The 24,055-nt window shown below is 50.9% G+C and overlaps 1 protein-coding gene across 3 annotated transcripts in view; it reads left to right on the top strand.

The window, feature by feature from the left end:
• Positions 1-24,055, top strand: part of ACTN1 (actinin alpha 1) — a 96,509-nt gene that overhangs the window by 20,498 nt on the left and 51,956 nt on the right. The window lies entirely within an intron of this gene.

Here is a 24,055-nt window from a genome sequence, read left to right on the forward strand (position 1 = left end):
ATGGTGGCTAACGGTGAGGAGGTGGGCCAGGCAAAGAGTGTGACCAGAGGCATGAACAGTGAGTATCAAGCTCTGGGAAGGGTGGGGTACGGGATGCGTGAGAAGGCGTGGGCTGGGAGCAGCTGAAGAGAAAGAGACCTGGGGGTGGGTGACAGCGCCCTGGGTGAGTCAGCAGAGGGACCAGCTCGGCCGTCTTCAGGGCAGCAGTGGGCTCTGGGCGTGTCCTGAGGCCTGCTCAGTGCTCGGCTGCCTGCGCTGGACACTGCGCATTGAGGGGACGGTTGGGGAACCACACAGTCTGGTGGGGAGGGTGGGAGCGTGTGAGGAGTAGTGGAGGGAACCTGACTGTGTCGAGAAGGCTCCAGGCCACATTGCGAGGCCCGAGGGAGAGAAGTAGTACTGGTGGGAGTTGTGTGGGAGATGGAGTCTAGCTCAGAATATCTAATCATCAAACTTTCCAGAGAAGGAATGAACTGTGGGGTCATGTGTTTCCTGGTCTCAAGTGCGTTCGGGTAGACTGGTTGAGGCTGGTGGGGGTGTGGAGGGAGAAGCTCTGCCTCGCCTGGTCCCCAAGGCCCCCGCTCACTCTGTTGTCAGGGTTGAGGGGGGGTAAGTGACCCCTGGCACAGGCGGTGGGTACACGCCAGGGAAGCCTCTGTGGAGGAGGTGCTGGCCCGTTGCCATGGGAACCACCTCTGCTGTGAGTTTCTGGTTCTGAGGATGCCCTGGATAGGAATGAGCTCACTCCACCTGCGAGGTGATGAGTCAGCCTCCCTCTTGCTCTCCAGGGCCTGGTTGCTCCTCAGACCCCTGAGGCTTCCTGCCCCGATGTAGGCTGTTGTCACTGGAGGAAAGATGGACACAGTAGAGGCTGGAGGAAGTGATAGAGTGAGCTAAAAGTCCAATCTGGAGTATGTCTGGGTGAGCCAGGTAAAGGGGGATGGTGGCAAAAGGTGAGGAGGTGGGCCAGGCAAAGAGCTTGGCTGGCGGCCCTGGGGGGGGGGGGCTGACTTCAGAGGAGGCAGGAGGAAGCCTCTAGTCCAGTCGCCCAAACCTTGGCCCTCAGCAGGGGCTGACCTGTCCCGTCTGCTGGCTGCTTGGCTCATGTCGCCTGGGCACCAAGTACAGCTGTGCTGGCCTTGGGCTTGCAGTCCCCTGGGCTGGATGGACATGGAGGATGTGGTTGCAGGTGTGTGGGCGCAGGGTGGTGGTGGAAGGAGGTGTGCAGGCCGGTTGTGAATGTCCGTCAGTCAGGCCTGAGGGGAGTTTCTGGATATGGATGAGGGTGACATTTGAGTGGGAAGGCTGAGGGGGCACTAGTTTGCCAGTCAAGTCCTAGGCATTTGGAGGTCAGGGGTGATGGCTGATGGCTCCTGCCCCTCTCCAAGGCCATGGGTCCAGGTCTTCTTCAAGACCCTAAGAAATCCAACCCCTGCCCCCCGCACTGGGTTCCAGTCCCTAGGGAGCCTGTCCCCTCCCCCCAGTGTGGCAGCCTTGGGGGTGACACTGGAAAGGCCAGGGAAGTCTGGCTTCTGCTTGCCTGCTTACTTCGCTTGCATGGGCTTCTGTTTCCATTTGAGAAGACAGACAACTTTGGTGAGGGGGTTGGATACGATCATTTTAACCCTTTGACCTAAACACACAATTTATAGGTTTAGAAACCTGTTTTTATGTTTATACTCATACATGTATTATTTTGATAGTGGTAATCATAGTATGTATAGTTTTAGTTCTGCTTTTTTATTTCTCCACATGGCATTTTATCAAAGTTTGTTTTTTTTTAAATTTTCATATATAGTTGCACAGCCTTTGTGTTCCTTCTCTGGAGAAAGTGAGATCCAAGTATAGACTTTGTTTCATGAATATTTTTTTATTTGTACTGTTTTCCTTTTTTCCAAAAAGCTTTTAGGAGAACACATTAAAAGGCTCATGTATAGCAAAGTTTTAAAGTTGCATGCTCTGAGCTTTGTCAGGGTGTGGATGAAGTAGTTGAGAAAACAGTGTTATAAGAGGTTAGTTTTTTTTGTAAGTTTGCCTTGACCCTAGTTCTGAGCTTCCTGGTAGCCAAAGAAAAGGGGAAATTGGAATTATCATACGTTTGTTTTCTAATAAAAAGGAAGTATATCAGTTCATGGGAGAGACACTGTAAGTACTGAACCCCAGGGTTTTTCCATTTTAGGAGAGTGGTGTGATGGATGATACCGTCAGTAGCGGTTTCATGGAACACGCAGAGACCTTTTTTGCATATGGGTTCTTTTTTCTTTTTCTTTTTTAAGATTTTAATTTTTAAAAAAATATTTTATTTATTTATTCATGAGAGACACAGAGAGGCAGAGAGGGAGAAGCAGGCTCCATGCAAGGAGCCTGACGTGGGACTCGATTCTGGGTCTCTAGGATCACGCCCTGGACAGTGCTAAACCGCTGAGCCACTGGGGCTGCCCAAGATTTTAATTTTTAAGCCATTTCTACACCCAGCATGGGGCTTGAATTTACAACCCTGAGATCAAGAGTCACATGCTCTACCTGAGCCAGGCGGTGCCCCTGCATATTGGTACTTAAATCAACCCCCAGTACACAGGATGTTAAATCACAGTTATATGAAGGCATTTCTGTGAGAAGCTGAATAATGAAATCTCATCCACCTGCTTCTAGAGGTTCAGCCTAGGCCAAGACCTCACTCCTTGCAGATGCTTGTCACTGGAGACCCTCCCTTGCAGTTATTTGTCTGGGGCTGGAGAGCCATCTGTGTGGACTCCCGGGCCCTGTGTTTATTAGAGGTTTTCCAAGACCTTTACAGAGAAGAGAACTGTTTGCTTTAGGTACTAGGCACGTGAGGACCAAAGCTGCTGTTTTGGTAGGAAAACGAGAGTTTGGCCCATCTGCCTTTTCAGAAGGAAGGTGGTGGAGGCCAAGGATATCCTCCAGAAGCACTTTTGGATTTGCTCCATGTCTCAGCCAGGCACTCTGGCCCAGAGCAGGGATGAGGCCCTCCTGGAAGGAAATGGCTTGCCCGCCGGGGCTGGGCCTAGCATGGGAGCTTTACCCGTTGCTTTACTCCTCAGCGAGGTGACAAATATTCTCTTAATTCTCCCAGGGGTGGACATTTCCATGGTTTCCAGTTTGGGGCTATCCTAGGTAATGCCACTATATATATATATATATATATATATATATATATATATTACTTTCATCCGGACACTTTCCTGCATTTTAGGTTAGTATCTGGGAATCTGAATGAATTGGTCGAGGGAGATGACCATTTTACATATTCTTCGGTTGCCTTCATAAGATAGACTGACTTAGGGTGGCCCGGATGGCTCAGCGGTTTAGCGCCACCTCCGGCCCAGGGTCTGATCCTAAAGACCCGGGATCGAGTCCCACATCAGGCTCCCTGCATGGAGCCTGCTTCCCCTTCTGCCTGTGTCTCTGCCTATGTCTCTCTTTGTCTCTGTCTCTGTCTCTGTCTCTCATGAATAAATATATAAAATCTTTTTTTTTTTTAAAATTTTTATTTATTTATTTATGATAGTCACAGAGAGAGAAAGAGAGAGAGGCAGAGGCAGAAGCAGGCTCCATGCACCGGGAGCCCGATGTGGGATTCGATCCCGGGTCTCCAGGATCGCGCCCTGGGCCAAAGGCAGGCGCCAAACTGCTGTGCCACCCAGGGATCCCTAAATATATAAAATCTTAAAAAAAAAATAAGATAGACTGACATAATGTACCACCAGCAATACACAACCAATTTTTTTAGCTTATTAGAATGGAAAGTGATGCTTATTGTGGAAAATGCAGCAAAGTATAAGGAAGAGAAGAAAGATTACCTGGAATTCTAACATACTAAGAGTATGAGGTGTTGGTTTTGGGTGCTGCTGTAGCGAACCCACTGCCTCTTGTCAGGCAGGGGTTGGAGCTGTGGTCTGTGGCAGTCCCCCCCGCCCCCCCGCATAGCCGTCCCAGGTGCCCCCTCCCTGGAAGGGAGCACCCGATTTTCTTCTGACCCAAAGTACCTTAGCCACTGGTCTGCCTGGCTGTGGGTTTACATTTCTAATCTGAAGTCCTTGCTAACATTTTAATCTAGTGCTAGATGCATAGAAGGTGGTGCAGAGAACTGTCAGGACTGAAATATTTGGGAGGAAAATGTGAAATATTATCCCCCAGTGACAACTTAGCAGATTCTTCAGTAGCTACCACATGCCAGGTAGGGCCTAAGTGGCAGGGACACAAGGCTGATGAGGCTGATGAAGACGTGGGATCCATGTTGGGGAAAATTTTACCCAAAACCTGACTGCTGACTACATCCTCCCAGTTCCTGTCTGTCTGTGAGGCTTGTCTGATAAAATTGAAGGGAAGCGGGAGAAGTCCTATATAAGAACCTAAAGCTGCCGACTCTGCGCCCTGTTCTCACTACACCCCCCTTCACTTCCCTGAGCCGAACAGTCCATGGCCCGGGCGACGCTGTCCTGTCCCCCATCTGTAGGAGGAAGCCTCTGGGTAGGAGAGCCCACTTCCTGTGCCGGCTGGGCCCTTGCTGAACTCTTGACTGGGGTACGGCCTGCCCCCCCCCTCCCCCCCGCAGTGTTAACTTCTGTCACTGGGCAGCTCCAGTCACCCGAACAGTTACGTATCTGACCGAATCTCCCAGATGCTATGGTGGGAAGAGGAAGTTGGGCTGCTCATGAAATGACTTGACCTGAAATAGGGAATGAGGCCTCTGTTCCTGGGAACTCTTAGGAGCCAACTAAAGATTTTTTAGGTGGCTTCAAATGCCAACATGGGTGAATGCATTGGGAACACTTGGTGCTGTGCGAACACTAGTGACACACCTGGACGTTTGTGTCATTTTCAATATGTAAGAGGTGAGGCACAGAGGGTCCCTTTCTCCTGCAGCTCTGGCTCTCCCACTTTTTCATTGTAATCTAGTGCTAGATGCATGGAGTTGAGTGTGCTTTGGTCAGGGACCATACCTGGAGGTCCACAGTGTTTCTTGGGGGAGGAAGAGACGGTGCTTACATGTTGGTATCTTGGAACTGGAACCTTCAGGCTGTCTTGGAGGTGCATCTAGAGGATGCTAATGCTGAGTATCCTAATCTGAGGAGTGTTCTATGGCCAGCCCAGCCCATCTGACACAGTTGCAGACAGTCTTCCAATGTCCAGGGGCTGTGGATGACCTGAATTTTGGAGCTGTGGGATTTGCCAGAGGGATTCTCAGTGTTGGGACATTTCCTTGGGGGCACCAAAGGGGGAAGCCACTGGAATGTCTCAGCTGCTGTTCGTGTTGTTTGGGTAAAGAGCTCCCTGTCAGGGCCTCATGGTGCTCCAGCTGGCGGCCATGTGGACAGGCTGGGATTGATTTGTTCTGTCTGGCTTGCTAGACACTCTACCCTCTTTGCCTCTCCCCACCCAGAAAACCACAAGGACTATAAAGACTGGTCCAATTAAGACTCACGGTAATTGGGAAGGAGAGAGGGACTCCTGAGAAGACAGTGACTTATGCTTTGCTCTGTGAAGGAGAGGTTCCTTTGCCCAGAGGAGTGGAGGCACATAGCAATTAAGGACCTCCTGCCCGCACTTTGTTAATCGGGCACCCACTCCAGGTGACCACAACTTTCCTGTAGGTATTCTGGTCCCAGTGGGCTTGTCTGCTCTCTGCCACCCATGTGGAGAGTTTCCCTCTGATGCCATATTTACTAAAGGGTGGTCCATGGCCCATCTAGGGTTCATATACGAACTGTAGCGTCCAGAGCCTTGCCCAGACCTGCTGAACCAAATGCTCTGGGTTCAGGGCCCAGAAATCTGCATTCCTAGCAAGCTCCCTACTTAATGTTTAGATAATGCTAGAGACCTCTATCAAGGTTTACCTGGAGAATATTTTTGCTTCAGTCTGAATGGTAGGAGTTTCCCACAAATGTGAACCAAATGTCTCTTCTGGATCCTAAGCCCACATTATGTAGAGGGAAAGTAAGGAAAGGAAAGAAAATCTGTTTTTGCTTCTCTGATGGTGCATTGTTTTGGGCCAGTTGACTGTCTGCAAGGCTGTTTTATTTTTAAATTTAATTCTTTTTTTTTTTTTTTTTAAAGGAGGTTCCATGCACAAGGTGGGGCTTGAACTCATGACCCTGAGATTTAGAGTTGTCATGCTCTCCTGACAGGTGCCCCTGCAAGGCTGTTTTAAAGCAATACTGCAGTGCGAATGGTGGGGGCCACGCTCTTCTCATCCTGGGCATTCCGAAGGGCCGTCTCTAACACACAGGTGGCCCTGCCTGCTTACTGAGCAGTAAGCATCTGTGTCTTTCAGTGAACATCCAGCTCTGTTATTTAGTTTCCTGTGGAGAGAGGGCTTTTCAGCATTCTGTATCCTGCCTCGCCCTGCACACCACCCTGTCGCACCTTAGTGACCTCTGAACCTCTAGTGTCCATTGAGCCAAATTTGGACTGTGAACTATTGTCTGGGTTCTAGCTTTCGTGCAGACAGCGTGACAACAGGAGTTTGGGGTTGGCTCTAGACTGTGAGTGCCGCCTCATTGTCACGCTCCTGGGTCTTTTCAGCCTGGGGGTCTGCCAGCAGCAGTGTGTTTTATTGGCACAGACTCAGGCCCCTGATGATGGACCCAGGCAACCAGGAGCCTAGAAGGCCCGTGAGATTCAGTTTAAATCATTAAGTGCAATGCAACATCCCTGGGCATCATTTGGGGGGCTCTAGGTCAAGCACCCCCTGGTTGCCTCTCAGACTATCAGGAGTTTCTCTACAGATGTGGTACTGTAGGGGCCACAGTATAAAAGGGGATCAGGGATCTCAGAAGTGGGGGAGACTGAGTTTGGTAGAGGAGGCCTCAGCTCTACAACTAGCCATTGACATAGAACGGACTAGGGTTACCAGGGTTAGTATGGAAAAGGTGGGGCTTGGAGCAAAGATCCAAGAAAAAGGATCCCTAGAGCACTTATTCTGGAAGCCTAGAGTTGATGAAATCTACCAGTCAATACAACTTCATTGAGAAACAGTTTTATAAAAGACAGTCCAATCAGGAAAGGTTCTAGTTGAACAAAGTTCTAGTTGCACTGTGTTCTAAAGGCACTTGGGATTGGTGCAGCCTGTGGACCAGCATCATGGCTCATCTATGTAGCAAAAGCTGTGAAAATGTTTATACCCTTTGGCCTGGTAATTCTACTCCCCCAGCCTCCAGGATTTTGCCTGCAGAGGACTGTCCAACAGAACAGAAATGTCTAAGAATATTCTCTGGGCTATCTAGAAATTTGTTTTCAATGTCTAAGTAACATGGGGGGGGGGCGTGCATTTCATGAACCTACCTGATAGTGATAGAACATATTTTTTCAGCCTTTAAAATGACATTTATAAAGATTATACAGGAATGAAATATTCAGTAGTCTGTTGAATGTTAACACTATATGGTATGTGCGTTATAATCAGCTGCAACTGTCAAAACCAGTGTAAACAGAAAGATGATAAGCAAAAATGAAAACGTCTGTTTTGAGGTTGTAAGATGAAATACTTCTTAAGAAAAAGTCGTATTTAGGGGTACCTGGGTGGCTCAGTTGGTTAAGCACCTTGTCTTCTGCTCAAGTCATGATCCCCACGTCCTGGGATCAAGCCCCGTATTGGGCTCCCTGCTCAGTGAGGAACCTGTTTCTCCCTCTCCCTCTGCCTGCTGCTCCCCCCTGCTTGTGTGTTCTCTCTCTGTCAAATAAATAAAATCTTTTAAAAAATCGTATTTAAATTTTATAGCAAGTCAGGTAATTTCTATCTGAAGCACTATCCCTCTCTGAATATTTTTCTTTCTTTCTTTCTTTCTTTCTTTCTTTCTTTCTTTCTTTCTTTCTTTCTTTCTTTCTTTCTTTCTTTCTTTCTTTCTTTCTTTCTTTCTTTCTTTCTTTCTTTCTTTCTTTCTTTCTTTCTTTCTTTCTTTCTTTCTTTCTTCCTTCCTTCCTTCCTTCCTTCCTTCCTTCCTTCCTCCTTTCCTTTCCTTTCCTTTCCTTTCCTTTCCTTTCCTTTCCTTTCCTTTCCTTTCCTTTCCTTTCCTTTCCTTTCCTTTCTTTCTTTCCCTTCTTTCTTTCATTTTTTGCTTGGTGGCTATGTGAGATTTAACTGTCTGTCCTGAGCATGCTCAGTGTGTGTGCTGTGTACTGCTAGGTGCTGTGGAGTACACAGAAGGTATAAGACATGGTTTCCTGAGTTAAAGACTGGGGAGGGAACGTGTCCTCTTGCTGGGGAGGTAAGATGTACCTCCACTGGGCCAGCTGATTAGTGCTAGGTGCTGAGGCATGGCCCTAGCACGGGTGGGGGCAGCATGGGGAGGTGGGGACAGATAGGTGGATGGTCTGGGCCTTTTGTTGGGGTTGGAAGGATCTTTCAGGACAGGGGAGCAACCAGCCTGGCAGCCCAGTAGAATCCAGTTCTCTTGAGGTGGATGGACTCTGTCTGGATCCTCACAGCCCTGCATGAGATCAGAGATAAATAAGATGCCTGTTATTCATCCTATTTTTACAGACTGTAAACTCTAGTCCTGGAAATGGACTTTTCAGGAATCTCCAGAGTCTTCTAGGGACAGGACTGTTGCTCCCCAGGCTTAGGAACCACCTCTGGAAGGCTGCCCTTTTGGTCCCTTTGGGGCTGGTGGTAGAGGATCCACATTTCTTCTCCAGTGACCTTTTCTTTTCAGTCTGTCCCTGGCCCGCATGGGTGCCGGGCACTCCTGGGGGGCCTCCCCATCCACACTTGCCATTTGGGGACTTTGACATTTTGTTTAAGCAGGGATGTGATTGAGAACGTGTGAGGGTGAGAACCGGAGGTGCTGGCTCTTTAAGGCTCGGCCTTCAAGTGAATTTGGCAGAGGAGACACTGAATGTTTAATTTTAGGGCCAGGAGGGGGTGGGGGAAAGTCCCTACCACATCTGGTTTGTGTTAAGCCCTTCCCTTCAGAAAAGGGCTGTGTTTATGGTTCAAATCCGGCAGAGATGGGGATGGGGGGCACCACTTTGCCCTGCCAGGCACTGGGGCGCCGAGAATGCACAAAGCTTCCTTCTGGTCCTCTGACCCCATCCCGAGTTCCAGCCTTGAGAAATCTGCGGCATCCACCGTATCCGTGGACTTACAGCAGATGTTTGCCTTCAGACGGCCTCCAGCAGCTGGGCCTGGCGGGGCTCGGCTCCGTCCCTGGTGCCTCAGAACTCCCCCGGAGCTGGCCGACTGTCAGCTCGGCTTGTCTGGAGTCCTTGGGGCCCGGATGGTCAGGGGTCAGCAGTGCTGCTGGGATCCGGGGATCCCGGGATGAGGTGTTCCGAGCTGCCAGAGCCGGAAGGGCCTGCAGACACCGGCCCCAGTCCCCTCTTGGCAGATCTGGAAACTGAGGCAGAGAGGACTGAAGAAGTAGTCCAGGGTCCTCACACAGCAAATCAGGAGCAGACGTGGGATTCAGAGCACACTTCCCTGGCTCTCAGTTTGGTTTGGTGCTCTTTTCGGGGCTCCGTACAGCTTCCCCTTCTGCCTGCTGCTTGTATTACTCTTCCAGGCTCTGCTTTCCCAGAGGGCTGGCTCGGGGTAGAGACGTCTGGGAGGCTGTGATGCCTCCGGCCTGGGCGGTCTGGGCTCCCACGGCCCCTGGCACTGGCCGAGAGCTTGGGAAACGTGAATTGAAGGACCGAGTGGTGTGGTCTGAGGGCGGAGGTGCTGGTGCTCCAGTCAGATGCATTGCTTCCGGCGGTGGGGGCGGGGGGATACCGGGCACGGGTCCCTGGAGCCAGGCTCTCCTTGTTCCAAGGCCCTGTCTTGTCTTCCCAGTCCTTTCCCAGTTCTGCAGTCTCACCCAGCTGGTACAGAAGCCTACGGTTTCAGAGCCAAAATGAGCCACTGATAGCAAGCATCCCACCCTTTTGAGTCACAGATAAGGAACCTGAGGCAGGGCCACACAGCTCATCGGTGGGAGCATCCACGCCAGAGCCCCAAGTCTGCATCCTCCTTGGTGGGAACTGAGGGCAGATGGAGGAAAGGCCCATCTTGGCCTTTGTGCTTCTACCTCTTCCCTGCAGCTTCCTGTCCTCCTGAGGGGGAGAGGATGGGGGTGAACTGGGACAAGGTTTCCCCAGAGCCCTCCCAGGCAGGGACTGGGCTAAGTCATTCCCTCGTGCCTTCCTAGAAGGGGAAATGGGGCACACTGGCTCATTTCCTTCCAAAGCCGGAGTCACCATGGAGTCTGTGCCCAGGGAGGGGCGGCACCCTGGTTCCCCATCACCTCTGGCCCTGGGGACACTCCCCCATTGCTGTTTTCATGAAGGGTGTAGGGCCAGGGAGGTCCTATGCATTATAGCTGGCCCCCCACCTCAAGTCCACCTTTCCTGCCAAGGGGGGTGGGGGTGGGGGTGGGGCAGGTGTTTCTCATCTTTGGTGCCTGGCAGACTGGCGTTGGTGGCAGGGAGAGGAGCCAGGCGATGGCATTGCCCTGCTGCATAGAGTGGGCAGTTCTTAAACACTTGCATGGATCACGATTTGAAATGTTTTGGGTTGATAAATCTTCAGTGTCTGTTCTGTTTTATTATGAGAGTATGACTTGCTTATGGTCACAAAAAAATTCCCTGCACGTAATATGGTTATTTTTTTCTATGCCACACATAAAGGTTTTGTGTTTAATCTGCGTCCCTATATACTTAAAAATAGAGATTGTTTGTGGTAAACTAGACATAACATAAAATTTACCATTTTTACCTTTTTTAAGATTTTTATTTTTTTATTCATGAAAGACACGCGAGGCAGAGACATAGGCAGAGGGGAGAAGCAGGCTCCCTGTAGGGAATCTGATGAAGACTTGATTCCAGGACCCCAGGATCACACCCTGAGCCAAAGGCAGATACTCAACCACTGAGCCACCCAGATGCCCCCCATTTTTACCATTTAAAAATTTTTTTTATTAATTTTAGAGAGAAAGCATGAGAGAGTGTGAACACAAGTGGGGGAAGAGGGAGAGGAAGAAGTTGACCGCCTCTCCCCCTCACTGAGCAAGGACCCCAACTTGGGGCTGGATCCCAGGACCCCGGGATCATGACCTGAGCTGAAGGCAGAGGCTTAACTGTTTGACCTACCCAGGTGCCCCCCCACCCCCATTTTTACCATTTTGAAGTGTGCAGTTCAATGACATTAAGTGCATTCACAGCATTGTGCAACCATCACCACCGTCCAGGTCTAGAGCTCTTGTCATCTGGCAAAACTGAAACTGTCCCCGTTAAACACAAACTCCCTATTCCCTCCTCCCCGAGCCCAAGACAACCACTCTTCTACTGTCTTCTCTGTGAATTTGACTGCTTTAGGTGCTGCATTAAAGTGGGATTGTATGGGGATCCCTGGGTGGCTCAGCGGTTTAGTGCCACCTTCAGCCCAGGGCACGATCCTGGAATCCCGGGATCCAGTCCCACGTCGGGCTCCCTGTATGGAGCCTGCTTCTCCCTCTGCCTGTGTCTCTGCGCCTCTCTCTCTCTCTCTCTCTCTCTCTCTCTCCTGAATAAATAAAATATATAAAAAGGGGGGGATTGTACATTATTTATGCTTTTGTATCTGGCTTATTCACTTAGCATCATGTCCTCTACGTTCATCTGTGTCGTGCCCTCTGTTAGCATTGCCTTCCTTTTTATGGTTCACCAATATTCCGTTGTATGCATACACCACATTTTGTTTATCCATCTTTTTTTTAAAAAAGATTTTATTTATTTATTCATGAGAGGCACAGAGAGAGGCAGAGACATAGGCAGAGGGAGAAGCAGGCTCCCTGAGGGGAGCCTGATGCTGACTCGATCCCAGGACCCTGGGAGCACAACCTAGCCAAAGGCAGATGCTCAACCACTGAGCCACCCAGGTGCCCCCATTCATCTTTTTTTTTTTAAATTTATTTATTTATGATAGTCACAGAGAGAGAGAGAGAGGCAGAGACATAGGCAGAGGGAGAAGCAGGCTCCATGCACCGGGAGCCCGATATGGGATTCGATCCCGGGTCTCCAGGATCGCGCCCTGAGCCAAAGGCAGGCGCCAAACCGCTGGGCCACCCAGGGATCCCCCCCATTCATCTTTTGATGGACATTCGGATTGCTTCCACCTTTTGGCTATTCTGCATAATACTGCTGTGAACATGGGTGTACAAATAACTCTTTGAGTCCTTGCTTTCAGTTCTTTTCTGTGACTACTCAGAAGTGCAATTGCTATGTATTGTGTATTGACTGTTTATGCTTTTCAGACACTTTGAGCCCCCAAGGCAGGATTGATAGGTCCACAGACGGTTCTGGATACCACCTCTTTTTCCTCCCCCCAAGGTCAGGTCCCTCGTCAGTTGGGCTTGCCCCAGTCCTACAGAGGTGGGCGGGCTGGCCAGCTGGGTCACCATGGGATCACTATGGGGTTACCATGGCTGGTGCTGGCTGTGGCACAGCTCTGGGGAAGTCTGGAGCCACCAAGTTAATGAGAAGCTCTGACATCTTTTGGGGCCAGGTCCCAGCCTTTTTCCTGCTACAGATCCTGGGAAGGGGACTGCAGCCTCCTGGGCACTCTGGAGAGGAGTGGGGACCCCAGAACCAGCAGGGCCCCACTCTCCCCATGCCTCCCACTCTGCCCCTCTCCCGATCTTCCTGTTCCAGGCTGTTTCTGTGCCAGAGGCTCTCCTGGAGGGTAATTGTGAGATAGATTTTTGGCCACTGAGTTACAGAGACTGATGTAAAATTTCCTAGCTTCCTTTGGAGAGAAGTTCTGTCTGTTTCTAGATAACAGAGCAGAATGTCCTCTCCCGATTTCTGTTCTCACCACATCTGCTACACCTGCAGTTGACCACTGTCTCAAGCCGGGCTGCCAAGTATGGCTGCACCTGGAGCCCCACACAGAGCAAACTGGTTTCTGCCTGCTTGCTGGCATGGACCTCCACCACGAGCCACGTCCATCCGTCAGCTCCGCTGGGGCTCCCTGGAGTGGGGCCGTCTCTTGTTCTGGTAGTAGCTGGTTTGGTACCCTGTGCTCAGTAGATGCCCAGTGAGGGAGGAGAAAGCAGGGGAAGGAACTGTGGAATTTGGTGTCCCAGAACTCCTGGTTTTTGGTTGAGGGCTTGTTCTTTGCCAGCTGGGGTGCTTAACCCTCTGGAGCCTCAGTTTTTCCATCTCTGAAATGGGGGTCAAAATCTAACTCTTAAAGTTGTTGTAAAGAGTATGTGTGATAACTGGTACAAAGTGCTTATATGGTAAATAAATGTCACTGATTGTCAGCTGTGGTCATTGCTGTGCCCTTGAAGTGGGAGGGAAGGCACCAGCCACCAGGCCCAGGTGAGGACTTGGTGCTGGAAGGTGAGTTTTGGGGACTGCCCTGTGCTTTCCCTGTGCTGCTCTGTTGCCTGGTCCCAGGCCGAGTCCCCCGGGAGAGGCTGGATGGGAGGAGGAAGGGGTGGTGTGAAGCTCTCTGGCTGGGGCTGCAGCTTCCTCTCCATGCATTCTGTCATGGGGCTGCTGCCACCCACTTAGCAGGGATTATATGTTTGGGGGAAGAAGGGGTCCAGGGTACCTTGGGCTTTGTTCCAATGCTACATGTTCTTGGATTCCCTGCACCCTCTCCTGCCAGACCCTCACTTCAACTCCAGGCATTCTGGCTCAGGACTCTCCACGCTGGGTCCTGCCTACCTTCATGGATTGCCGGCTCCCGGACCCCTGTCTCCCTTATATTTGAAGACAGGAAATAGCAGCCTCCATGTCCATGCAGTGGGGTCCCCGTTTGTCCTGCAGGATAGGATGACTGGGACCATGCGTGCATGGGTCTCATCCAGGCTCGGGGGAGGGAACAGAAGGGTGGTCCTACTTGCTGCTGTCTTCTCCTTTCTGCCCCATCTGCAGGACAGTTCCTCTTGCCAGGCTGCAGTGTGTTGAGGAGAACTCAAGCTTTGGTGGTGGCAGTTCTGGGGTGAAGGGAAGCTCTGCCATCTTAGCCTTGTGTCCTTGAGCAGATCCTTATGCTGAGCTTTAGTTTCTTTTTCTGTCTAAAGAAGGCAATCTATCCTGCAGAGTCCCTGCCAAGACTAAATGAGATGAAGGATGTCAACCACTCCGGTTGATGTCCCGGACCTGGTGGCCCCCTAAGTGTGGGCAGGGGTTGTTATCTCTTATGTGTGCACAGAGCCAAGGAGCGCTTCTAGCAAACGCCTCTTGCCCTTCTCTGCACAGGCAAGGTGGTAAGACTTCCTCTGTGTTTCTCGGAGACTAGAGTTGCACCAACTTGCTTGATTATAGGGTTCACTTGGAGTACTTGATACTTGTTAAAAATTCTGATTCATGGGTCCCACCCCAGAACTCCTGAACCAGAATGCCGGTCGTTGGGGGTGGGATCTGCCTTTTCATTTTTTTTTTTTTTAAGATTTTATTTATTCATGAGAGACACAAAGAGAGAGAGAGAGGCAGAGACACAGGCAGAGAGAGAAGCAGGCTCCATTCAGGAAGCCTGTCGCGGGACTTGATCCTGGGTCTCGAGGATCATGCTCCCCCCAGGCTGAAGGGAGCTGCTAAACCGCGGAGACACCCAGGGATCCCTAGGATCTGCCTTTTCAGCATGTTTTATAATGAGGCCAATTTTGGAAACTCTTGCATCTGCTGCCCTCAGATTGCTGTCCTAGTGGCTGTGTCATTTGATTTCACAACAGTCCACTGAGACAGCTATGAGGCAGGTGTGGCCCCCCCTAAAGTGGAAGATGTTCTAGGTGAGGAGACTGTGAAGCTTCTGGGACAGTCTGGGGCCCTGTGCTCCCTTGTGGTGGAACCAGAATTAGAACTTGGATCTCCCAGTGCCATGTGTCCATTGTCCCTGCAAACATTCTACTGAAGCATGGAAAAGGTGGGGGATGGAGAGAGGTGGGGTGACAAGAAGGAGGTGAGTATCATGGTTGTGGTGGTGGCAGAGGGGGAACAGTGGCGTCTTTCTGCTGCCCCATGAGGGAGGCCTGCAGAGAGAGACCAGCCATAGTGAACAGGTGGTAGGGCGGTGGCCGGCTGGGAGCCCTGACACCCACTCAGCTGGGGACACTTCCCCAGGTGTGCTTTCTGAAAGCCAGGCCCAGCTGAGCATGATAAGCCATAGGTTTTGTCTCATGGCCACTGTGGGTCCATAGATAGAAGGAGGATAGGGAGGTGGCATGGGCCAGGTGGACAGGGCTCAAATATCATCTCAGGGCTGTTGGTGGAATCGTGGAAGTCCTGTAGGTAGCTAGTGTCCACCTCTCCTGCCCTTCTACCCTGTATGGTTAGGTCTGGGAAGCCTTCTCGAAGCAGAGGCGGGGAGAGCCCCCTGTTCAGAGTGTGTGAGAAGTGAGGAGGGGCTGCTGCCAGGGTCAGCCGGCCCTTCCCAGTGCAGGACTCCACTGCCTCACCTGCTTTCTTGTTCCCAAGGTTGGCCTGGTCCATAAAGGAAAGCCCTTTCCAGTTTCCCTTTAGAAGGTTCTTAATGATTTCAACCAGGTTTTCTCTGGGTCTTGGTGGAAAGGCTTGGGGAGGGCGGGAGGGTAGCCCTGGACCTGCTCCTTTAGGCTGTTCTAAGGCCAAGGTTGTCTGTCCCTTCTGCACAGTACGACGCCTTTCCCTGGCTCCACTCCTGGAGGGTGATCTGCCTGGGTCGGGGTGACAGGGGGCCCGTGGGCAGTGCGGGGGGAGGAGCCTCATGCGGGGCTGGTGCCCGTGCCCTGCTGCTGGGCCCTCAGGTGGGTCGGTCCAGGCTGGCCGAGCCTGTGATTAGAAGCTTGGGCTCTGCAACCTAAATTCTGGCTCCTCCACGTACTGTTTGATGTGACCTTGAGTGACTTTGTGGGCTCCGTGTCTGCTTTCTCACCTGTAAGATGCGATCAGTGGTAGAGCCTACCTCACAGGGAGGTGGGGAGGACTGGTGCCGATACTGACAGAGCAGTGGCCGGCGGGCTTGGGAGGGCGTCCTGGCCGCTCAGATCCTTCCACGCTGACTTTCACAGTAGATTGTCAGGCTGAGGCCTGTAGACCCTCCTTTGCAGCCGAGCCGCGGTGAGGTGCTGCGGGTGTCTGGCTGGGCAGGGGCGTGTGGTGGAAAGCTGGCTTCCGGTGGTGGCACCTTCATCCATTCATCCACCCATCTCTTGGCTCAGGTACAAAATCTGAGGGTGACCTCTGATCCCTCCTTGACCCCCAGGTGTACTTGCATCCACCCACCTCTCTGTCTCCACTTAGCCCTGGGCTAAGCCTCTTTTATCTCTTGCCTGGACCTTTGTGTGGTCTCCTGACTGTTCTCTGCTGACGTTCTTGCCCACCTCTGATCTGTTCTTCACACCAAAATTAGGAATTTCTTTCCAAGATGCAGGTGTAATTATGTATCATCCAACACCTGATCCCTGCACCCACCTCATCCTCACCCTTTCTGACCCTCCACTGAAGTCAAACAGACCTCTTCAGTGGCTTCCGTTGTTCTCAGGAGAAACCATCCTAACCTTGTGTATGAGCCTCAAACCCCTGTGGTCGGCTGACCTCAGCCTCTGCCCCCCGCCTTCCTCCTGCACCATTGTCCAGTGGTCCAAGGCTTCATTCCCTTGTGCCTGAGGACTGATGCTCCATTCCCTACGCTTGGGTGGCCTCGCCCTCCTGACCACACCCTACCCCACACATGTGCATGAGGTGACCATATGGCTTGGTTTGCACCTGTTGTCCTGATGTATTTATATTTTTTAAAATTTAAATTCAATTAACATATAGTGTATCATTAGTTTCAGAGGTAGAGTTCAGTGATTCATCAGTTGCATATAATACCCAGTGCTCATTACATCAAGTGCCCTTCTTTTTTCTTTTTTTTTTTTTTTAAGATTTTATTTATTTATTCATGAGAGACACAGAGAGAGAGGCAGAGACACAGGCAGAAGGAGAAGCAGGCTCCCTGAGGGGATCCCGATGTGGGACTCAATCCCAGGATCTTGGGATCACGACCTGAGCCACCCAGGTGCCCCATCAAATGCCCTCTTTAATGCCCGTCACCCAAATACCCCATCCCCCATCTACCTACCCTCTAGCAACCTTGTTTGTTTCCTATGGTTAAGAGTCTCTTCTGGTTTGTTTCCCTCTCTAATTACATCTTGCCTTATTTTTCCCTCCCTTCCTCAACGCTACTCTGTTTTGTTTCTTAAATTCCACATATGAGTGAAATCATATAATTGTCTTTCTCTGATTGACTTATTGCACTCCGCGTAATACCCTCTAGTTCCATCCATGTCATTGCAAATGGCAAGATTTCAGTTTTTGGATAGCTGAGTAATATCCTATGTGTGTGTGCATATGTGTGTGTGTGTGTGTGTGTGTGTGTACTCATTGATCAATGGATGCCCTGATGTAATTATTAATAGCACCCCCTCTTATTTTGAAGTGCCCTGATTTGGATGATAAATTGTATGGCCTTCCCTTCACATTTACAGTCTTATCACCTAATTAAAATTCCTCAGCTTTAAAAATTCACTGACTGGGGCACCTGGCTGGTGCAGTCAGTTAAGTGTCCGACTCTTGGTTTCGGCTCTGGTCATGATCTCAGACTCAGGACATGATCCAGTCTTGTATCAATCAGTCTCTGCACTCAGCATGGAGTCTGCCTGAGATTCTCTCTCCCTTTCCCTTTGTTCTTCATGTGTGTGCTCTCTCCCTCTCTAAAATAAGTAAGTCTTAAAAAGAAAAAATTTATAGACTTCCTCAGAGCAGCAGTCAGGTGTGGGTGTGCATGCACGCCTGAACACACACACATGACCAGGTTAGGGCCCTGTTTTAGCCTCATACCTTCCAGAACAATTCATGTATGCATTTAAACTCAGCAAATACACCGTTCTTTATATGAGTCTTTGATTAACATTTGTCATGCCTTGATTTAGGAGCCCATCGTGTGACCTCAAGTCCCATGTGAATCCAGCTCACAGGCAGGGCATCCTGGAGCCGGGCAAGTCAGGAGCATCTGCTGTGGACCATGATGGGGGAGGCTGCTGACATCAGACCAATCCAAGCCCAAACAAGCCAGTGGCCCACACTTTGGCATACACATCCCCAACTTGGCTGCCCCTTTAATTTATTCCTGATCTCTCTCAATGGGCTTTGTGTTCAGAAAGCCAAAAGAGACAAGAGTTCAAACCCTGTTTCCACCTCCCTAAAACTGAGACTTAGAAGAAAAACCTGCCTGGCCCATTCTACATCCCTAGGGAGCCACCAGTTCCAGGACCTTCTCTCGTGGCAGGATGTGAGCCCTGGGGGTGACTCTTAGCCCAGTGTCCTGGGCTGCCCTTTAGCTCCCCTCCCTGATCCAGGCCAGGGACTGCCTGAGGACAGTTGCCCCTGTGGCTCTTAGACCTAGGACCGGTGCGGGTGGAGCTGGGTGGTTGGGTGGCTGATGCTGGCTGGTGCCCCATTATTTCCCACTCTGAGTGAAGGTAGAAGGCTTCACTGGAGGGGTCTCAGCCTCAGTTCCCTTCTCCACTCAGTGCTCCAGGAACCAGAAACTTGCTCCTAGGCATGGGGTAGTTGCTGTCATCGATGAGAGCTGTGGAGGTCTTCTACAGAAAGCCCCTGTGCCCCAAGGAGCACCAGTTTATAGGTATGGTCTATACCTTACCTATATACTGTTCGGGAAGTTTGTGCTCCCCCACCACCAGGCACCGGGGAAATTCCTCCCAGCTTGTGATGCTTCCAGTTCTTGGAATCCCAGCTCGTGCCGCCACCCCTGCTTTCTGCATGGGGTGCCTCTGGGTTCCCTGGAGCTTTGAACTTGCCCTCAGGAGGCTATGTTTCTACCTGTATTGGTGTGAGGTCATGTGGCTGCTGCATGGCAGTGCCTCAGGTGGGAGGTGGGTGCTGTCGTGGTGTTGGCTTCAGGCTGGGCCAGACTGGTGCTGAGTTCCTATTGGTCATGTGTCCGTGGCAGGGTCAAGGAGTCTAGGGCTGGAGGGGTGCAGGGCCTGCTGGAGCATGCTGGCCCAGACTCAGGAAGACACCAGGCACCAAGGTGACCTCCATAACTCCTGCATGGAGCCTGCTGACCATGTCATACACACAGTTTGTATGCTCTTGCAGGACCGTTTCTACTCAATGTGCTTTCACAGATTGGGGCTTCGAGATGTAAAGTTAAGGGTCACACCTCTGCTACACAGGGGAGTCTAGTTAGGGTCAAGTTGGCCAGACCACAGGTCCCCATATTTTATGAATACCAGGCTGGGCCAAATCCTTGTCATCCGGGGAAGTTTTCTGTGTAACTGAGTGGCCGATAGCTGTGCATGTCCTTGCCAGAAAAACCAAATGACCTCACTTTTGGGTGGCTTTTCCTTCTTTGGAAAAGGAATGTGGGCTACTCCTGTGAGCTACAGCCTGCCGAGGCCTGTGTGTTATCAGACCTGCAGGGGCCAGAGCTGGACTCCAGACGTGGGGGCGGTGTTCCAGGCGGGAGCAGCCCAAAGTCGGCAGTGGTCAGTGGGTCCTTCTCACGCTGGTCTCCAGAGCAAGATGTCGCCCTGCTGTGGGGTGGTGTGAGGTGTGGCCAGAGGAGCAGAGGTCCTGGGCTGTGACCTGCCCTTCAAAGTGGCTACTCCTCAGGGAGGCCTCCAGAAGGCCACAGTTCAGGCCTGGCTCCAGTGCTCCATGTGATCAAAGGGGAGAGCAGTCCCTGTCGCCTTGGAATCCTCGAGTTAGCTTGCGTTTGGGCCACAGTCAGTAGCTGGGTAGTTAGTTCAGGCAGTGGAGCTGGGGCTTGGAGCCGGGGAGGGTCCAGAGCCTGCTTTTTTGGCTGGTTTCTTGCCAGTGAGACTAATGGGTGAACAACAACAATGAAACCATGGTAAGAGGCTTAGTGGGGTCCTGGAACATTTTAGTTTAGTTGTTTGTTTTTAGAACCACTTTTTGGAAATAAAATTTTTTTTTATTTATTATTTATGATAGTCACACACAGAGAGAGAGAGAGAGAGAGAGGCAGAGACACAGGCAGAAGGAGAAGCAGGCTCCATGCACTGGGAGCCCGATGTGGGATTCGATCCCGGGTTTCCAGGATCGTGCCCTGGGCCAAAGGCAGGCGCCAAACCGCTGCGCCACCCAGGGATCCCTGGAAATAAAATTTACATACACTTCACCCATTTAAAGGATATGGTCAAATGGTGGTTAGTACACTCACAGCTGTGCAACCATCCTCGCAGTCAGTTGGAGACCATGTTCATCACTTCAAAAAGAAACCCCATATCCCTTAGCTGGGCCCTCTCTCTCCCCTGCTTCCAGCCCTAAGCAACCAGGACTCTACTTTCTGTCTCTGTAGATAGCTTTTTGGATTTTAACATCTAGTGAGCATTTAATCTGAGTGCAGCACTGGACTAAGCCCTTCGCATCAGCTCAGGCAACACTCCCACACAACAACCGTATGGAATAGATGCTCATGTTTGTCTTCGTCTTACTGATGTGACAGCTGAGGCCCAGTGGGCCGGGATCACAGAGGCCACAGTTGACGGAGCCTGCCCATGGCTGCCAGCCATTGCTGTTCTTTGGTCTCTGGCTGTGGAGGTGGAGGTTGGTGGAGGCAGCTGACTCTCACTGGCCGAGAGCTAACAGGACAGCCTTTGCTTCTTCACAGGGATCATACTCCACCTGTCTTTTAAAATGGTCCCCAGGTCTCTCAGGAGCTGGCAAGTGCCACCTACATGGCAGGAAGGCACCGAGCTGCCCAGGCCTTGGTCTGCTTTCTGAGGGCCTTGTCAAGAAGGAGGCTCCTGGAGCTCTCTCCAACCCGAGCATGTTCGTTAGGTACAACCGCCTACCAGGATGAGCCAGCCATTCAGTCCTCTGCTCTTGGCCACCCTTTTGTCTCCCAACATGGGCTGCAGGTGGACATAAACCAGGAAACACACACAGGCCCTTGCTCCCCACCTAGTCTCCCAACCTGGCTGGGAGGCTGATCTCAAGATTTCTTCATTAGTGGGGGGAAAGAAAAAACAGGATGTCTTTCTTTCCAGCCTGTAGAGTTCTGTGAATGATTAACCTTGATTCAACAGAAAGGCTTGGGAAGTGAGAGCAGTATGGCAACGGACCTTTATGGGCTCCTGCTCTGTTCTCTTTGCTTCCATTGGCCTCATTTTGACAACAACCTGCAAAGCAGGGGTATTATATATCCCATTTGTCAGATGAAGCGATTGAGGCCTGGACAGGTTAATTAAGGTCACATAGAGGGACAGAGACAGGCTGGATTAAGACTTTTAAAGTGTCTGCTATGGACACAGCAGCAGGTGGTCTTTAATTAAGTATGTAAGATCTAATTTGGTCCTTTCTCATGCTGTGCTGTGTAGGCCTTACTATCCCCATTTTATAGGTGGGCATCCTGAGGCCGAGACTGAGAGTCCTGTCCTGACAGAGCTGGTGAGAGGTGTGGGTGGGACTGCAACCCTAGCCCTGTCCAGTTCCAAAGCCTGGCTCCGCCGGGTGCCCCAGCCACCTGCACCCTGACTTTCCAGGATCCCAGCATTCATGTAGCCTGGGGGGCAAGCTGTTAGAGAGGTGCTGTTTCCAAACAGAGGAAACTGCCTGGCGGCTCTCAACTTTGTCAGCAACCACTCCCAGGTTGGGGGAAAGTAAATAGATCTGGGTGGAGATGTTCTTGAGGACTCTGCTTTTCATCTTTGAACGAGCCAGCTGACAGCTTGCTTTGAAAGGCTGGCAGTGTGCCCTCGATAAGTTAACCAGATACTCCTGTTTATGTTATGAGAGCAGCGGGCATCTGAGATCACTTCTGGGCAGCTCTCTGCTTAGACAAACCACCTAGCGCCCACACCCTAGCTCGACTGGCCGCGTGTGTGGGGACCAGAGGGTCTCCAGGGTGGCCCGAGGGAGAGAGAAGGCACCCTGGCTGGGCCAGCAGGTGCTGGGAGAACAAAGCCCTGCGCACACGAGCTGGCCCAGCCCCGTCAGGGGCCCCTGGTCTGATGGCCACCCACCGCAGCCAGTGGCGCCACCAGGGACGTGCTGCGCTCTGACTAGCAGCCACATCAGAGTACCCACTGGAAGGGGTGTTGGGGGCTGGCAGCTGGAGAACTGATTTTTTACTTGATGAACCTAGTCTGGGTTGCTCTATTCCAGGGAGGGGTATTGAGAATGAGCAGCCATGTACCACTTTCAAGAGGCTTAGAAGCTAGGTTGGGGTTTTTCTGGAGCCACTTGGCCAGGGGGTAGTGCTTTTCATCTTCCCCCACAGTTAGTAGTTTACTAACTATTGGGGTAGGTGTGTGTGTGTGTGTGTGTGTGTGCGCGCGCGCGCACACACAGTGACTGATTTATCCTCATGCCCTGGCTCCTAATTATGAATTTCTTTGTAATATTCTACACTGAAAAGGCACTTTAAAGTTTTCCACAACCTTTCTCTATACAATATCTTATTTGATTCTCTTACTAATTCTTTTAAGGAGATGGGTTGAATTTTTTTTTTCCTTTTTTTAGTTTTGGAAACAGCTGTTTCCCCCCCACCCCCGATACTATATGAGCACTGATCCCTCACCCCTACAAAAAAATTCCCAAATGGGAAGTTTCCTGTATCCCATTGCAGAGGTCTGACTTAAATAAATGTATATGCTTGCAGATAGACTTTATATTTTAAAGACTTTATTTGTTCATGAGAGACAGAGAGACAGGCAGAGACACAGGCAGAGGGAGAAACAGGCTCCATGCAGGGAGCCCGATGGGGTACTGGATCCTGGGTCCTAGGGATCACACTCTGAGCTGAAGGCAGACGCTCAACCACTGAGCCACCCAGGTACCCCAGCTTTTCTTATATTTGCATAGCTTTTTTTGTTGTTGTTAACTAGGTGATGACTGTATGGGGTGTAAAATTCCAAAGAAACAAAAGGGCATTCTGTAAAAAAGCAAATGTCCTTCCCCCCTCTGTCAGGAGGCCCCACTCCCTTCCCTGGAGGCAGCCACTCTTTCAGGTCCCTGTATGTCCTTCCAGGGATATTTTGACATCTAGCTTTTGTGGATGATCAGCAAGCTACTAGCAGGTGTCTGGTTGTGAGGGCAGGAGCTGGGAGTCTTAACACTGAAACACTGATCTTTGGAGTTCATAGAGATGAAACTGTCCCTATGGAATTTATTGGCCTCTTTTGATTAGGAGCAGAGCCTACCAATCAGAATCAACCCTATAAGGAACAAAAGATTGTCCTTCGGTTGTGTCTTTTTTTTTTTTTTTTAATGAAGTATAGTTGACACGTGGCATTCCATTAATTTCAGGTGTACAGTAGTGATTCTCGACAATTCTGTGCAGTATGCTATGCTCGCCACAAGCGTTGCTCACGTCTGTGCTGCTGTCTTTTAATTAGGCATGTTATGACGGGAAAAGTTGCTCGATTCCAGCCTGCAAGGAATGAGGGACATATTTGGGGTTACATAGCTGGAAGGGGTCGAGGTGATTTATCTGGGATCACACGCACACCTGGCTGAGGCAGAGCAGGGCTCAGGTTCCCTGACCCCTGCCTCCTGAACAATAGCTCCCCTGGAAGGATCCCAGAGGAGCGGGAGGATGTGCCTGGGAGAGGTGTGGTCAGCACGTGAGCCTGGGGCCCCGCGGATGAGTGAGGTGGCGCTCCTGTCCTTCCCCCACTGCCAACCCGTCTTATTTGGCTGCAGGTGGGTTATCTTGTTTACTCTGTTGTGTGACCAATAGAAAAGGCACCTTTGTCAACGGAGGCTTCTCTGGTGAGGTCAGCCAAGAGTGGATGGCCTGGATTGTGCTCGGTGGCGAGTAAACATCAAAAAGGAAAGTGCTAGCAGGGAGAGGGTGAGGGAGCAGATGGTTAACACCGGCCATATTTGCAGGTGCCTGAACAAGGGAAGCGGAGAAAGCTGTGGGCCTCTGGTTCCTGGGGCACCAGCACTGTTCACGTGTGGATGGTTTTTTTTTTTTCAGGTGCTTTTCATGTTCCTGTGATCACTCACTTAATTTCGAACCTGCAGTACATAACAGTTCTGTATCTTGCCTTTTTTGTTAATTATATCTAAGGGTTTTTTTCCCTAATAATATATAGTTTCAGAACGTCTCATT

Source organism: Nyctereutes procyonoides, unplaced genomic scaffold (genome assembly GCF_905146905.1).
Source record: "Nyctereutes procyonoides isolate TBG_1078 unplaced genomic scaffold, NYPRO_anot_genome, whole genome shotgun sequence".
Taxonomy (NCBI): Eukaryota; Metazoa; Chordata; class Mammalia; order Carnivora; family Canidae; genus Nyctereutes; species Nyctereutes procyonoides.